General features: G+C 33.2%; 1 protein-coding gene and 1 long non-coding RNA gene across 4 annotated transcripts in view; one reads left to right on the top strand and one right to left on the bottom strand.

The window, feature by feature from the left end:
- LOC143225265 (vang-like protein 2) overlaps positions 1 to 17045 on the bottom strand; it is an 88073-nt gene that overhangs the window by 49186 nt on the left and 21842 nt on the right. The window contains exon 1 of one of the 3 annotated variants that reach the window (XM_076454346.1): positions 12122 to 12761. The exons of the other annotated variants lie outside the window; for them this stretch is intronic. The gene's annotated coding sequence lies outside the window, so the exon portion shown is untranslated. Of the gene's footprint in view, positions 1 to 12121; positions 12762 to 17045 lie in introns of those variants that run through there. 3 annotated transcript variants of the gene reach the window in all.
- Positions 1 to 17045, top strand: part of LOC143225267 (uncharacterized) — a 28864-nt gene that overhangs the window by 846 nt on the left and 10973 nt on the right. The window lies entirely within an intron of this gene.

Below are 17045 nucleotides of genomic sequence, written 5' to 3'. Positions count from 1 at the left end.
GGATTACGAGTCGAGTACCTTAACTAACTAGCCATGTGATTACAAAAGTGGAATACTGTTTCTCGATCGCGATATATAACTTTTAAATAACATCATTGTTCACAGTACAAAAACGAAAATTACGTAAACGTGGATTGTAAGACGATGCAAGTTAGAGAAATACTCTAGCACCAGAATTCGTTTTAAAAATAAAGCTGGATTTTTAGTTAAGTATTGAACTCACGAATCCCTGTGATGGTTCACATGTGAATCATGAGTTTACATAGAAATGTGATTTAAAGATTGCAAAACGAAGCCTGCACATTTTAGGTTCTCTAATCATCTAATGTTATTTATGTTGTTTTTCCATGTATCTACTACGTCGTGTTCATTAGTTTCATAATAAAAACTAAAAGGAGCGTATAACACTAACAAGAATGATGTTGTCAACCACATTCCATCACGTTCAACGCTTTATAAATCTTGCAAAATTTTATAAAATTGAAACACGATAACAACAAAAAATATTTGATCAGCATATTTTCTACTGTTTAACACTTTCAGAAAGTAAAGAGAAGTACGCGTAAGCGAACAGTGCACAATCAGAAGGTTGACAAGAAATGCCGAAAAATAACTCCTACTACATTGAGGTAACATAAGGATAATAGGAGTAGCTTGACCGATGAAACTCTCCCCCAATGGTACGGCGGCAAGTCTTTGTAATTAAAACGCTAAAACCCAGGGTTCGATTATCCACGTTAGCTCTAAACAATGGCTAGCATCTATAAGCAATAACATCTAATTAGCTTTGTTTCAAAACAAGTAACAATAAAGCCTGAGGGTTGAAGGAGCTGGCGCCCCTTAGCGCAAGGTTTTGTTGTTCACAACACAGAAACGATGAAACCCAACTCCGTCATACCTGAGGGGGCATATAAATCAACGCTACATTCCACAACACAACCCTTGACGTAATGAGGCAAAATATGCTTAGATTTTATTAAAGTAGGTTTAGCAGTTTCAAAGTTACAAGTTTGTTTGTTTGTTTGAATTTCGCACAAAGCTACTCGAGGGCTATCTGTGCTAGCCGTCCCTAATTTTGCAGTGTAAGACTAGAGGGAAGGCAGCTAGTCATCACCACCCACCGCCAACTCTTGGGCCACTCTTTTACCAACGAATAGTGAGATTCCCACTTGTTGAGAAATTTATATGCAAAAACGGCTCGTTTGGGTTGAGAAAATATTTTACATAGAAGAGCGAACAACGTTTCGACCTTCTTCGGTCATCGTCAGGTTCACAAAGCTATCCACGATAGCTCGAGTATTTACGGAAAACTCGTTACTTAATGTAGCAAATAGTGTGCTTGAACTTATTATACACTCATTTTTATTTTATATCATAAGGTATCATTAATAATTAAAGCAGTAACACTAATACTTACATTTTAAGATTTTTTTCTATTTAATTGTAATTTATACATTTAGTTCAATCATCTATAACGCTTTAATGTTTTTGATAAGATGAAATGATACGCAGTCCTAAGTCGGACCTCGATGCTATTTGCTATTAGAACTGAACTATTGTAAAGAAAATGGAATTTTCTGCCTTTAAAGTACGTGGCTTAAACAGTCAGGTCACAGACCCCTAGGTTTCAGGTGTAGGCGTCCCTGTAGTACCCAAAACCAGTTTTGTCCAATTCTTTGATCCAATTTTGGGATCAATTATTATTTTTATAAAGCGTAAAGACCACAAGTACTATTCGATTCGCAGTCCAGCACGCCTAACACCACGTCACGTATAAATATATTCAGTTCATTCCAAATCCCAAAATCTTAGGTTTATTTTCTAATCCTTGTACTATATAAAACACTGCAGCAACATATCGGTATAATGGAAACGGTTCTCTCACATCGGCCATAACATTTGACTATTGAGATCATACTTCATTAAATTTTCCATAATTGTTTTAACGAAGTTTACTGCACTTTTTCAATCAATGAAAAAGTGAACATCATATAATCCTTCGGAAGTAGAGACTGCAGCGAAAAAACAACAACAAACCAAACCATCAGATCGAGATAGTTTGTCATTAATCTTTGACATACGATGAGCGAGTTGATACTAAGATAAGTTTATTTTCTAAAGTATAAAGAGCATGGATGTCATTGTATGAATAGCATACCATGACTGCAGGTAGGCAACTGAGCAAAGGATTTTATCATCAAGGTCACGAAACTCTCACGGGAAAACAGTGTGTGACCAATTAGATTCAACCAAATAGTAACTGAGGCAAGAAATAAGTCTTTTTAGGCAGAACGACTTCCTAATATTCGACCTCAAATTTGCACTTCAGAATGTTCTACTTGAAATTCAGCTATTTTCTGTCTGTAAATTATGGTGTCTGAAGTGTATCTCGAGAACTCCAATTTAAAAACAATTCAACATGTCTCGCCTTAGTGTTATTAATTTTACGAAGGCAGAGGGATCAATATACCTTTAAGGTGCTCAGAAAACGAGATAAGGAAATCGCTAAATTAAATATGTTTTCCTGTTTCACTACTTGATGAATGCATTAGATATAAGATATACTAATGAATAAGTAAAAGACAAAAATGAACCTGAAATGACAGTAATAACCCACCCACTCTGGTATCTGGATTATTCTAGGACGTACAGGAAAAAAAAAAATTAGGATCTCAACCTTCCATCCTATATGTAACTGTCGTTATAAGCATTTAGGTTTTTTCTGGCATCACTATGCCATTCACAGTGGATTAATACAACATACCGTTTTGGATAAACATGCAATCTAATGGTCCATCTTGGCTGTTCCATCCTCTAAGTTAGAATGTTAATAAATGATTTTTTAAACCTCAAAACCAGCCCTTGTCATTCATATACTTATCAAGCTTTATTTTAAATTTACTTAAATTTACTGCCTCTACAAGATCCGAAGGCAACCTATTCCAAATACCAACCACCCTGTTAGAAAATTAAAACTATCTTAGCTGAATATTACTTATATTCTGCTATGTCCTACTACTTTTAATGGTAAGTATGAAAAAAGATGATGCATCAACACTATCAAATCTCTTTACAATCTCAGACACCTTAATCAGATCCCTCCTGTTTTTTAAAAGAGAAAACAATTTGAGAGATTTCAAACTTTCCTCAATAGACAATTCCTCTATTCTAGGCATAATTCTAGTAACCATTCTCTGAACCTCTTCCAACAATTCAATGTCTTTCCTATGGTAACAAACCCAAGAATGAACACAATATTCCAAGTTTGGCCTAACCAATGACCTATATAATGAAATATAATTTCTTTAACCTTACATTAAATATTTATGTATATACAACCAAAAATCCTCTTCCACTACCACTACCTAGATGGCTTTAGATACTAATCAGCAGTTCCATAAAAATCTTTCATGACACTGTTAAGGTTATTCCCATTCAAATTATACTTATAATTAAATTATGATAAACCACATGCATTATCTTGCATTTATTATAATTAAAATCTATTTGCCATTTAATTGCCCAAGTAATTAAATGATGTAAATCCTTTTGTAAATCAGCAGTGTCATCTTCACAGACAGCAAAACTGAAGACCTTAACATAATCTGCAATGCAAAGTAATATATTGACTATTATTTTATTTATGCCACTGATGTAAAATGATCAAGGGTCCTAAGATTAAACCATAAGGTATCCTTACTTGTAATATTAATACAATTTGACTGAACTCTATTTATTAACAACCATTTGCTTTCTGCCATCTAGCAACTCTTCTATCCAGTTTGCTAACTTATCCCCCACACCTATAGAGATTAATTTTTTTACAAGCCTTTTAAGTGGCAGCTTGTCAAATGCTTTGTGAAAATCCAGATACACCAAATCTACACTCTCACCTTCATATACATAAACAGCAACCTTTTCAAATAATGTCAAAAGATTTGTAAGGCATGATTTTCCTTTAATGAAACCATGTTGACTATCCAATAAAATTATAAATTTTGTTAAATAACTTTGCAAAGTATCTTTTGTCAGACTTTCCAAAACTTCCCCCACAACTGATGTAAGACTAGTGTCTTTAATTACTGGGACTATTTATATAACCTCCTTAAAAAGAAGAGTTACAATAGATAACTTCCAGTCCTCTGGTACTTGTCCACTGTTCAAGGAATGGCAAAAAAGAGTAGGATATAGCTTACATATCCAAACTTTAACCTCCTTCAAAACATTCAGGGAAATATTATCTACCCCAAGAGCCTTTTTATTCATTAAACATCCAAATTTTCTCTAAACTGGCTCAGAATTTATGCAGTCATTTTGTTTGATGTTGTTTTCATTTATCAACTTTTCAAGATGAGGAATACTGCTTAAATCATCTTTAGTAAAAATGAAACAGAAAGTAAAATTTAATAAGCCAGCCATCTAATAATCATCAGAAACAAGCTTTCCTTTTATCTTCCCTGGACAGTCCTACTCTAATTCTCACATTTTGTTTACCCTTAATATATGTAAATTATTATTTATTTATGACAACAATGAAACAGTGTATTACAAAATATTACTTACTCTTTCTTATCAGGAACACTCAGTAAATCAAACTGATTAAGACATCTTACCATTCTTGGCACTTCATGAAATAGACATATATATATAGTTATTTTCCCACAGTAACCTTTAAGTATTCATAGTGTATATATGAAATTTCATAAGTGAATTTTATGTGAAAATTCTACCAGCAAAGGTTTAGTTTTCCTTAACTTTATTAAACTGATAAAAAATTAAATAAAAGCATATCATTCCTGAAATATTTTTTACTTATCTTCATAATATCAGAAATGTGTGTACACTTGCTGGCTTGGTTTTTAATCAACAATTTATATAAACGTTTTTCTATTTATAAATACTCTTCTAAAACTGAGAAATAGTTTGATGGTTTAACATGTAAGCTTTCTTTATCATTCATGATGGTGCAATAGAGATGTGTAATTGACATTCCAGTTTTCTATAAATGTTTAATAAACAATAAATAAAAATCACAGAATAGTATGTGAAATAAGCTATTTCTATACTGATTCATATTTAAAAGGTATTCAAAGTAAGCTTATTAGATTTTAGACTGAATTCCAGCCACTACTACAATCATAGATTTAAGCCAAACCTTGATACACAAATGGTAACTTGCATTAAAGAAGTCTGGTATATTTGCTTTTATTTATAACATCCTAGGTTCTTGTTTTGGTATTGGTTGTTGTTAGTGCAATACTACACTACTGGGTATCTGTATTCTGCCCACAAATTGTATTAAATTTTGATTTTTAGCATTTTTATTTCAACAGTCATACCACTAATCCACTGGAGAGCAATACCTCAAGTCAGATTTGTGAGAGGAATAGTTCGAAGTACCACAAATGTTCAGTTAACATTTAACAGAGCAAAAATTTCTTTCTGGATATCTATTTTATAATTTGCAGACCAAATTCAATTAATACATCTCTTCAATGTGGGGCATAGTTGAGAAATTGTATAAGAAACACATATTTCATTTTAGCCAGGAGAAAACCATAAAGAATCTGTGTAACATCACAATGGAGATAAACTTCTTAACTAATACAAAATGTATAAATTGGAGTTACAATTAAGGAATTATAAATTACTTGTATTATGGATTGTTTTTACATTGTTAAATTTATCTCCTATTAGGTATTAAATAATACACAGAGCATATTTAAATTTTTGCTACGACTACTTTACTTTTTCTTTCTTTTATAGTGCATGAAATTACGCTATGTAACAAAAGTTTTACTTTATCTTGTTCCTGAGCAGAAAGTGTTATTTCCCAATTGCTTATGCCTAAAGTAAATGGAAAAGACCTATTTTTCTCTTCAAACTTTGCTTTTGTGACCTGGGAGTATATAACGAGACTATATCTTGAGGCTGATACATGAAAGTGATTTATGTTACAGCCGCAAATCTCAGAAACTACTCACTTCTAAACATTTTTGTTTAACTGTAGTATAAATACATGTAAATCTTGATTCATATGTTGTTTTATTCAGACCTTATATAAATGAAAACGTGCAAATTTGCCCGTTTTTATATAGAAAATAGGTTAATTTCTAAATTTCATTATCCAGGTCACAAAAGCAAAATTTGAAGAAAATAATGACCATTTTCTGTACTTTTACAACATAAGCAATTAAGAAATAACACATACTATCCAGGAACAAAATTTGTGTTGCATAATGTTATCAATGCAATGTAGGAAAATTGATAATTACTATCACAGTTAACATTAATACAACTACATTAGATAAACTATGTCTACAGTCATTGGTTCACCCACTTTAATTTTAAACAAATACAGCCCTTTACATTTTACTAAATATATTTATTTGAAAACAATTTCAAATAACTTTGTAATTAATTTGTTTAGATCACATGAGTTTGTTCTTAAACTAATGCTTAAAAAAAAGACAGTTTAAAAAAATTAAAAACTAACTAACTTATTTATTCAAGGTAAATTATCTCAGCCATTCAGGTGTTTATAACAGCTACACTACGTGGCAGTTATATATCACATAAAATCTAATGAATTTTTATTTCATATATTCGTATGAGTTAATACTCTCAAAAATATACCATTCAGGAAAGAAGTTTTATGGTTACCAAAAAACCCAATAAAGTCAAAAAATGTTTTCTAATCATTCAAACCATACATCAAAAAATAGCAAGGTGGCATAGGCCATTTGGCTGATCTAAATAATCTCTATTCCTTAAACACTAACTCATATAAAAGTAACAATAATTCTCAGTGAGAAGTCTTGAAAAACATAATACAAAATATCACTACAGGCTACTTCACAGTTTAATTATTCCAATTCAGGTGTCATTTCTGTATCTAGAATACAAATATTATATTCATCAGTTTCAGTATTCAGTCATCATTAATATTTTTAGTTTCCTGAAGATGAAAAAAGAAATTTCCACAAGTATCATAACCCTGTTCCAAGTAATCATTTATCTCCAGAATCAACTCACATTGCATTTGGCACAAACTCATGATTAGAACGTTCGACCCATAATCTGTGGAACACAGGTTTAGATCCTGTCAACTGTTACAGTGTTATATTAAACTGAATGGTCAATCCCATTCTTCGTTGATAAAGAGTAGACCAACAGATAGCAGTGAATGTATCCTCTGTATTCCATCAATTCTACATTAGAAATGGCTAATACAGATAGTTTGAGTAGCTGTCAGTGACAGACATCAAATCACATCTAATTCCATATTTTAAAAGCATGCATCAAATTTAAATATTTAAGTCTTTCCTCATAACATTTTTCTTTCTTCATAAAATTGCACATATTTCTCGAAGATTTTTCGATCCACATTTTGATAGCAGATCAAATTTTCTTGGTAACTTTTTTTCATAAATGATTATATGGCTCTTTTCAAACACTTTGTAAATTATGCTTCAGCATCTAGTCCAAAATGCATGATTTTTCCCTGCTCAATTTTAAAATACATCATTCATATTCATGACAAAGCATTAAACCTATAAAAATCCTCTGAACCAAAATATTACCATCAAGTTTACTTTTTCCACAATAATCTGGTGTTGTCAACAAAACAATAATTCAAAAATTAATAATAGCAAAAAAACTACTTTAGTTTACTCTTAATGGATTCATGAATTCATTAGTTTTAGGCTAATGTCCATTTTCTTGACATTTTTTGTTCTTTGTCCTCTTATCTATATTGTATTTACTTTAAACCATTCTGCCTATATCATGATAACCTAACTTTATAACTAGCCCCTTCTAGTGCCTTCACATAGCTTTATAAAAGTCAAGAGAATAAAATACATAAGACTGATTTTACACAGCAAACACCTTTTTGCTTGTTTTTGAATTTTGAGCAAAGCTACACAAAGGCAATATTTGCTAGCCATCTCCCTAATTTAGCAATGTTAGCCTGGAGGGAATGCAGCAATTCTTCACCACCCACTGCCAATTCTTGGGCTACTCTTTTACCTAGAATATTAGGATTGACTGTGCCATAATTATGACCCCAAAGAGTGAGCATATTTGGTGTGACAGGGATTCAAACCTGCAATCCTTAAATTGCAAGTTGATTACCTTAACCAACTGGTCATGCTGGACAGGAAACAATGGGTTAAAATGATGATTAGTGAGGTTTATTAATATCAGTATTGGATATTATTACCTAAATGATCCAAAATAATAATTACACACTCTATAAACACGAAAATTCAAATCGATAGGCTTGTATTTGTTTACACTCTCCTCAACTTTTCAACTTTATAAAAGGAACCTCATTGACTATTTTCCAATTATTAATAATTTGTAACATTATCAAACGAATTTTGAAAGTTTAACATAAAATACCAACTGCAGATGTTCAAGGGCCTTCACATGATTCATAAGTTCCTCAATGTACTAATAAAGCTCCTTCAGCGTCTACAATTATTGTGTAGTTAGTCCAAGAAGGGGGAAGGCTTCTAGAAAAACATACAGTTGGAGCACTCACGCTGTGGCACTGGAGTACATGCAGCAAGTGTGGTTCTTCTAACTTCTGAGTGAGGGTATGAACATGATTTCAAACATGACAACCCTGGATTCCAGAGGGGACTAAAGGCACAAACTAGAGTGATATATTCGGGTTCAGCAACCTTGAAAACCTACACCTTCCATTATAGTTGGATGATCTTTAGGGCGCGTTTTAGTCCTCCTTGGTGAGGAGATTATTCTGTAAAGATAAGGAGACTCTAGTGGCCATGTCAAGTTTGTTCATGCTACCTCTAAATCTGTGGAAGGAGGTACTGGGAAAAATCGAAACAAATTTAAACATAAGGTGAATCAATGTGGGATAAGCTATAAAAAATCTTTATAAATGCTTTATTTGGTTTAAGTTATAGAGTATTTCTCACTTGGACTATGAGCATATTTAATCTCTTTTTGTTCCACAAACTATATATCTTCGACATAATTTGAAACAGATTTTTCACCACGTTACAGAAACTGTAAACACGCACAATAAATTTTTATTTCCCTCATACCTATATAAAATACTTATTCCTCAGTTAACGGCCTACTTCATTTGAACATGTGTAATAACTTCCATCTGAAGAATTGCTAAAACCTCCAATAAAAATATAACTAATAATAATTAATTTTAATTAAGAGAGTCTATAGACGCTATAATCACTCTGCCTTAGGTCATCAGTTGAGCATCCTCGTTGTTAACGGTGTTTCTAGTTGCTGTTCTGTAAACGAATTTTGACAGAATAAACGGAAAACGAGGTTATTGCCATTAGGAAAAATACGTGTTTCCGACGTGGATGTTCGTTTTTAAATCTGTAGCACCGTTCAGAGATAAATTTAGCTTTAGTTACACCATCACTACGTGTATCGTCAGCATGTCCTGACCCGCCTTAAGGAATTTCAGTAATTTACCAGTGTGCACTCTCCCACTTTCGAGCTACATTGTATCAAATTAAACTCCTGTTTTATTTTAACACTTTTTTTAACCAGAGAAAACACCTTCAGTGAAAGGTAAGGCCACCATTATACATGAAAGTGCAAAAGGTTGAAATAACACTGAAATGAAACTGAATCAACAGTTTAATTTCTGTGTTCACTGTTTTCCAAAATACGGATGTACGAAACAAAGGTGAGGTTAATAGGAAGAAAATTAACATACATTAAACACACCTGAATTATATGAGATGTAATAAGAATATAAATGTAAAAATATCAAGTCACCAATATAATACCTTTAAACACTTTCAATAGACCCGTTGATGTTTAAATGTTTAAACTTTAAGAAATTCAAACTTTTAAATAGTTTATATTGTATGTTTTAAAACACTTTGATGTTTCGTTTCACGTTTTCATTTTTTGTATTTTTTTCATTTGTTCATTTTATTTTGTTTGTAATGAAGCACAAAGCTACACAATAGGCTATCTCTGCTCTACCCACCACGGATATCGAAATCCGGATTCCATTGTTGTAAGTAGTAAACATACTGCTGTGCCACTGCCGTAGATAACAGATGTGGTAGCCATACATCTGTAAATACAATTCTAACTTGTGCATGAGATATTTCTGTACATTCTATTTGAGTGTTGAAGTTATGTTAATTATGCAGCCAACCCTCTTCATACAGATGCATAAATTTTTGCATTATCGATATGTTGTGAAGGGTACTTTGTACAGTACAACAACAACGCATATGTAAACACGTGCGAGTTTGGACAGTCTTTACAATAAGGGAATGATCATAATGACTCAGCTATTAGAAAATGAACTACAACACTAAGCAATCAGAGACAATACTACAGTGGTATTTTATTTTTTATTTTAGAACGAATGTGCTGAAAAGAACGGACTCTCTTTCAGAACTATGATTTTTTTAATCGGTTATCGACTGAAATAACAATTATGTGACGGCAGACTGAACTTAAGAGTTAGTTGAACGTTGACTCAGTTCTGGAGGGTATATGCATGAAAAACCTGTCCTGTGAAGCTCCATCTACAATAGTATTTGACTTCCACCAGTCTTTCAAAGTATGAAGCCAGAACAAAAGGTATTCGCTGTCACGAGATGAGTGTTTCAAATTTATTTCTTTTAGCGGCCTCTTACTTCAGATGTTAAGAACAACCACGGTCTTTATGAAGAATTCTGAATGGCTATAGCTATTCCAGATATAATTCCAAATTCTATATGTCTTTGGCTGACTCTAGTCGGTATTTACATTAGCGGTTCCAGTCTCAGACGTCTTTAAATACATTATTACAATAACCTACGCGTACAGAAGAAAACTACTACACTGAGTGGTCAAATTCTTAACAAAAGATTTGAAGTTAAAAACGTGAAATAAGTAAAAGTGCAATGTGATCGAAAGGTAAAGCATACATAATGTTATTACCTTAGTGCAAGCTAAAAAATGGGCTATCTGCTCTATCCGCTACGGGGAATCGAAGTGAGGATTTTAGGATATTAAATCCGTAAGCTTATCGCTAGCCCGCCAGGAGGCAGTACAAGTAATGGATCACAGAAATGAAATATAAAAAGAGCAAGATTCTGAGTCAGCTTCGATTCCCAGAAAAACTCCTTTGACCTAAATCATAATTCTCCATATATTGTAAAGCGAATGTTTTTTTTTCAAGCTATTAACCTAATAAGGTCGTATATGTAACACGTATATATAGCAATTTTTTAAAAGCTTATTGTACTTATATTATACATCAGTAGCGCTTAAACCTTAAAGAAAAAATGTAGATAACCAAAAATACTAAATAATGTTTCCACAAAGGTGTGTTGTATTCTTGTTATTTTCATGAAACCTATTACCAATATTATTTAAAAGAAAAACATACTGGGCAGTGCTGGAGTGTTAAGACTTAGTACTTAGTGTAAGTGTATGTCCATTTTGATGGACAATATGTCCACATAAGGGTTTTGTCTCAAAAACGCACGTTTTAATTTGAATGAAGAATAACAAACTCTTTTTTCCATATGCTCCCCAGTGGCACAGTGACATGTCTGCGGACTTACACACTAAAAACCGTGTTTCGATACCTGTGGTGGGCAGAGCACAGATAGCCCATTGTGTAGCTTTGTGCTTAATTCAAAACAATTTTTCCACATTTCGTCTTACACTTTAAACAATTATTTATCATAAACAATAACGTGAAAAAAGAATTCTTAAAAGAACCAATTAAAAAAAAAAAGTACTTTATCTTCATGATGTATCTTCTTAGGAGAAGTTCAAACTAAGTTATGTGGTGTTAATACTATGACTTGTACCAAAACTTTCCCTACTTCACTTACAAAGAGCTGTTAAGAATTTTATATTACAACTAGTAAAGTGCATTCGACACTAGCGGTGTTAATATTTTACAAAATTAATGTGGATGTTCAAAAAATCTTAACTTTGTGAAATGACACATAATAGGGTAGCTGAGTAACGCGAATCTCCGGTTCATTTTTACTTTCAGGAAACAGAAATGCACGTATATGTATACAGAGAGAATTATGCTCTTAATCTATATTGATTGTTAATTCACATTAACAACTATGCTTACACGTAAACTTACCTGTTACACTGTTAAAAAAAAACCTTTCTTAGTATTGTTTCTTCATATATTATAGATTATATTTTCAAGAACTTCTCTTCAAATTCAAATTTACTAGTGCAAGACTTGCTTTTCAAAATCCTTATGACTACGAGGTTAGTTGTCCACGAACAAACGGTCTGCAGTCTTCGGGAAAAAACGAATCGATGTAAAACAAAACTCGTGGGTCTGAAACATAACCTGTGCGTTAGAGAACCTCAAGAAACGAAATGCGACCCCTTAGCCCTAACATGTACGTTTATGCTCCTGGGGTATGGATAGTGATAGCACTTTCGGCACATTGACAATATAGTGTGGCAGCGAGCCGACAGAACAGCTTGTCCATCTGTACTTCCAGTTCATCTTCCCCAATGTCTGTTGGTGAGAGCTCACAAAAAACTGGAATCAACCACACATATTTTACTAGGCACATCGCTCTCGAATTTGTATTTGTTTTCTCTAAAGATTACTTACACTTACACTGTCCTTCGCATCTTGCAAGTTGAACCTAATACTGATCTCACACAACGAAACACCGCCAGAACGGAGGAATCACAAACTAGCCTCTCACGCAAGCCTCGTCAGATGCTCGCCCGTAAGTTGCGTTGGTCTTAGAGTGAGACTAGTCAATCTAACCGAACCAATGAGAAAAGCACTCTTGCTGTCAATGGTTATTATTAATATCATCCGGCTCCGTCAGGGGTAGCTTTCACGTCTGTGTGTGCATACCTATCCACTGGGTAACCCAGTACGAAAAACATGCATACTAAATGTAAACAAAATAAATAAACAGAGAGATATTTTAAGATAATAGAGAGAGCTTTTTCATCAAGGTTTCGTTAATTTTCACAAACCAATAAAACTTTAACCACATTTTCCGAAATTAAATAAAGTTAGCAAAAAATGATGGACAAAGCACAGCGACCTGGTATGAACATTAGGCTTTTGATATCTTTCCAAACTTTTATTGACCTAATTAATCAAAATGCTATATATACATGCAAAAATCAAATTGGTCAAATGAAACTTAAACTGATGACACTTAAAATATTATTGGTTGTTAAGATACCTTTCTTTTTTAATTTTGTTTTCTTCTATTAGAGCACAACTACAGTGCTGTCTGTTCAACGCAAATTTTTACGTTGTAGGCTGGTAAACTTATGGCTTAACCACCAGCAATCACTGGCTTTTAAGTGTTTTAAACTTATTTATTTCTTGGTCTAATGGCGCGGTAAAATATTGATCTAAGCATTTGTTTTTTTTCTCTTTTTTTTTTTTGCTTCAAAATGGTGGCACGTGAAAGACAGAATTAAACTTCTAAGTCTTCACGATTTTGACGATTTTATTCATGCAACGTATAAAACTGTGAGTTTTGAATGTATAAACACATCATGAAATAAATGCGCAACGCGCATGGACAGGCATTGATAACGACGTTTGTAACGTTCACTTAATAGGTTTATGTAAACAGTGTAATGTGCGTATTGATAACTGAATATGCTAGTTTGAGAGAGATATAACTCCAGCTCATCCAGTCATTGGGTGACTTAGAGCTAAAAAACAGAATGAAACCATGGATTTGAAAGTAACTTTCAAGAACTGAATAACCAAGACTAAATTATCGGTATTGTTATTTTAATTGGGAGTCATTTCTCACTATTAAAGTAATTGGATTAGTGGCATTTAGTTTTTAACTTGAAATTTCACCAGACTTGCAATTTTGTGAATGATGTACTTCATCCAATTTTTGTTGTTGAGTTTCGTGTTTAGACTTTTGTTCTGCAAAGCGAAGAATTCCTAAAACCCTTTTTAGATTTGAATTGCAGGAGTTTAGTAAGGTTTGTTTATTTTTGAATTTCGCGGAAAGCTACACGAGAGTTATTTACACTAGCCATCCCTAATTTAGCAGTTACAGACTAGAAGGAAGGCAGTTAGTCATCACCATCCATTACCAACTTTTTGACTACTCTTTTACCAAAAAATAGTGGAATTGATCATCACATTACAGTGCCTCCACAGCTGAATAGTCAAGCTTGACTAAAAGTGATTTGGGCTTTAGCATTACCTTACTAGTAAATATTAATTTCGATAAAACTGAATACTTACATTCTGTCTTAGCAAATTGTATCTGAGTATTTTAGCAGTGGTATAGAGGCTTATATAATATCTCTGAGTTTGGTGTTTTGTTAAATATGAACTTTTAGCTCATAGCTCTATCTCTTGACGCATTTGAGATTTAATTTTACAGTCGCGGCTACTGAGAATTCCTTCTTGTTTCTAAAATAAACAGTTGTAATGAGGACAGTTACCAATACTTCCAAAGCTTCATACTAGATAATAACATTTTATTTTCATTATAAATTATTGACAATTTTATTATTTATCTAATGAAACAGCATATCTGTTGGTGTCACAGAAAACATTTTTAGAATAGTGTTACACGAACCAACATAAAATAATATTCATAAGATACATTTTAAATAGATATTAATAAATTAAATATTATAATAGATATTTCTGTTGTGTTTTGCAAGTATAAGGCAGATTGTCTGATGTGAAAGTTTTCAAAATGAATAACGTACATTATGGGCATTTTTTTCAATATATTCGTACTCATTGTATAGGATTGTGAATATTCTAAACTTCACACCCCAAAAAATAATCTAAAACTCCAACAGTTATTGAGATGGAGCTTTAGAATTGTGGTAATTATCTATAGATCTCTCCTGTTGTTTCTCTCACAGCGGTATCTCTGCGCGGACTTACAAAGCTAGATTTTTGTTTGTTTTGAAATTCGAGAGCTATCTGCATTAGCCGTCTCTAATTTAGCAGATTAAAACTAGAAGGAAGGCAATTTGTGATCAACACCTACCGCAAACTCTTGAGCTACTATTTTACTAACAAATAGTTGATTTCACCGTACATTATAATGCCCTCACGGCTGAAGTGGCGACTATGTTAGGTGTGACGCGTATACGAACTTCAGATTACGACTCGAGCGCCCTAACCACCTGGCTTTGCCGGGTCACAACGTTAGAAATCGGGTTTCAATATTCGTGGTAGGCAAACCCCAGCTGTTTTTCTGGATTTCGAGACGATGTTTCTTTTTCAGGTCTGGACTCAGCTTAGAGTCCGGAATGTAGGAGTCCATATATAAGTTAGTACTTATGTTAGCCACTCTAGATGAGAAAAAATGTGTTTAAGAAGGAAAGCAAAGGCACATAGATAGAAACTGTTGACATTCTTGATTATTTAATAACTTGAGAACCAAATACAATAATAATCTAACGTGACCGTCACCTGTACGCAGTGGAACGATACAAATAATGGGAATGGAAACTTGGATCTCTCGGGAAATTTCTCAGCATTGTTATAAAAACAACAACCAGGTCTTTAACCTGAAGTTAATTTAATAACGTGAAGTGTAAGGTGTTTGTTTGCAAAACAGATACATTGCACTGCACTGCGAGAAAATTTCAAATTATTTTTAACATAAAAACAAACTGATTTGATTTTCGTGATATTTTCTCCCTCTATTCAGTTAAAAAAAAAATCTCTCTGTGTATTGATTAGATTTCTGGTTTGTTTAAATAAAAGAAGAAAACCTATCTGTTGAAACCAAACAATGTACATTTTTAAGGTGTTCTAAGTAAACTGTTTAGATCTAAACAGTATAGTTTCTCACAGTGTTAATGCTGAACAGTTTAGACTTTTAAGGTTTTGTTTTTTGAATTTCGCGCAAAGCTGCTCGAGGGCGATCTGCGCTAGCCGTCTCTACTTCAGCAGTGTAAGACAAGAGGGAAGGCAGCTAGTCATCACCATCCATCGCCAACTCTTGGGCTACTTTTTAACCAACGAATAGTGGGATTGACTGTAATATTATAACGCCCCCACGACTGGGAAGGCGAGCATGTTTGGTGCGACTGGGATTCGAAGCCGTGACCATCGGATTACAAGTCGAACGCCTTAACACGCTTGGCCATGCCGGGCCACTTTTAAGGCTTCAAAATAAACGGTATAGAATATGAGGTGTATTTTGTAAACACTTCTACGTAAGCACTATATTTAAAGGTATTCAATTTAAACGATATTGAATTTAAGATCTTCAGAGCAAATGGTGTAATTTTTAAGGTGTACGAACTAACCGTTACAGATTTTAAAGTTTTCCGACTGACCTATATCAGTCCTTAGCCTTAGGTCTCCTGGTAAGACAGCGGTAAGTCTTCGGATTTACAATGTTAAAATCATGGATTTGATTCCCTTTTGTTGACACAGCAGATAAAGCTGTGGCTTTGCTACAAGAACAACGCTTTAAGTGTGAAGATTAGTTTATGGACACGAATAATTTTACCGTATTATTAAACATTCACGTCTGATGTGATTTACATTAACGCACGCGGTTCATTCGTTATAAATGTAAACAACGTGTGCCGTGCTGTAACATGACAAACATGTACAATTGTACTAATGTATTTACAGAATTTAAATGGAACGTTAAGATAAACAAAAAGTAAATTAGATACAAATTGCTCTAAAACTGCATAGCACTTTAACTACAGAAGAAAAAAAAAAAAGCATAAGCAAACCGAAGCTTGTCAGTAAGAGCTTTTTGGTATTATTGATGTTATTTTACTACGGGATAAAACTAAGGGTTAACGTTCGAGTGACTTCCACGCACTGAGAAGACAATTCAAGCACTTTTTCCACTTCATTTGATCATTACTTAGGCTTCGTATCTCAGAATAACTCGTAATCGGCATGTAAACTATTTTATTTACTCGCTTTAACAACAGGCAGTAGCATATGCAGCCTAAGTGTAACCGATCAATGTATATGTTTCTATTTATACCTATATATAAAAATGAAATAATTAGTTTACATAAAAGTTCTTAGGAGGATTATTTTG

This window comes from Tachypleus tridentatus, chromosome 9 (genome assembly GCF_004210375.1).
Source record: "Tachypleus tridentatus isolate NWPU-2018 chromosome 9, ASM421037v1, whole genome shotgun sequence".
In the NCBI taxonomy this organism is placed as follows: Eukaryota; Metazoa; Arthropoda; class Merostomata; order Xiphosura; family Limulidae; genus Tachypleus; species Tachypleus tridentatus.
This window is presented reverse-complemented; position numbering and strand designations above follow the sequence as displayed.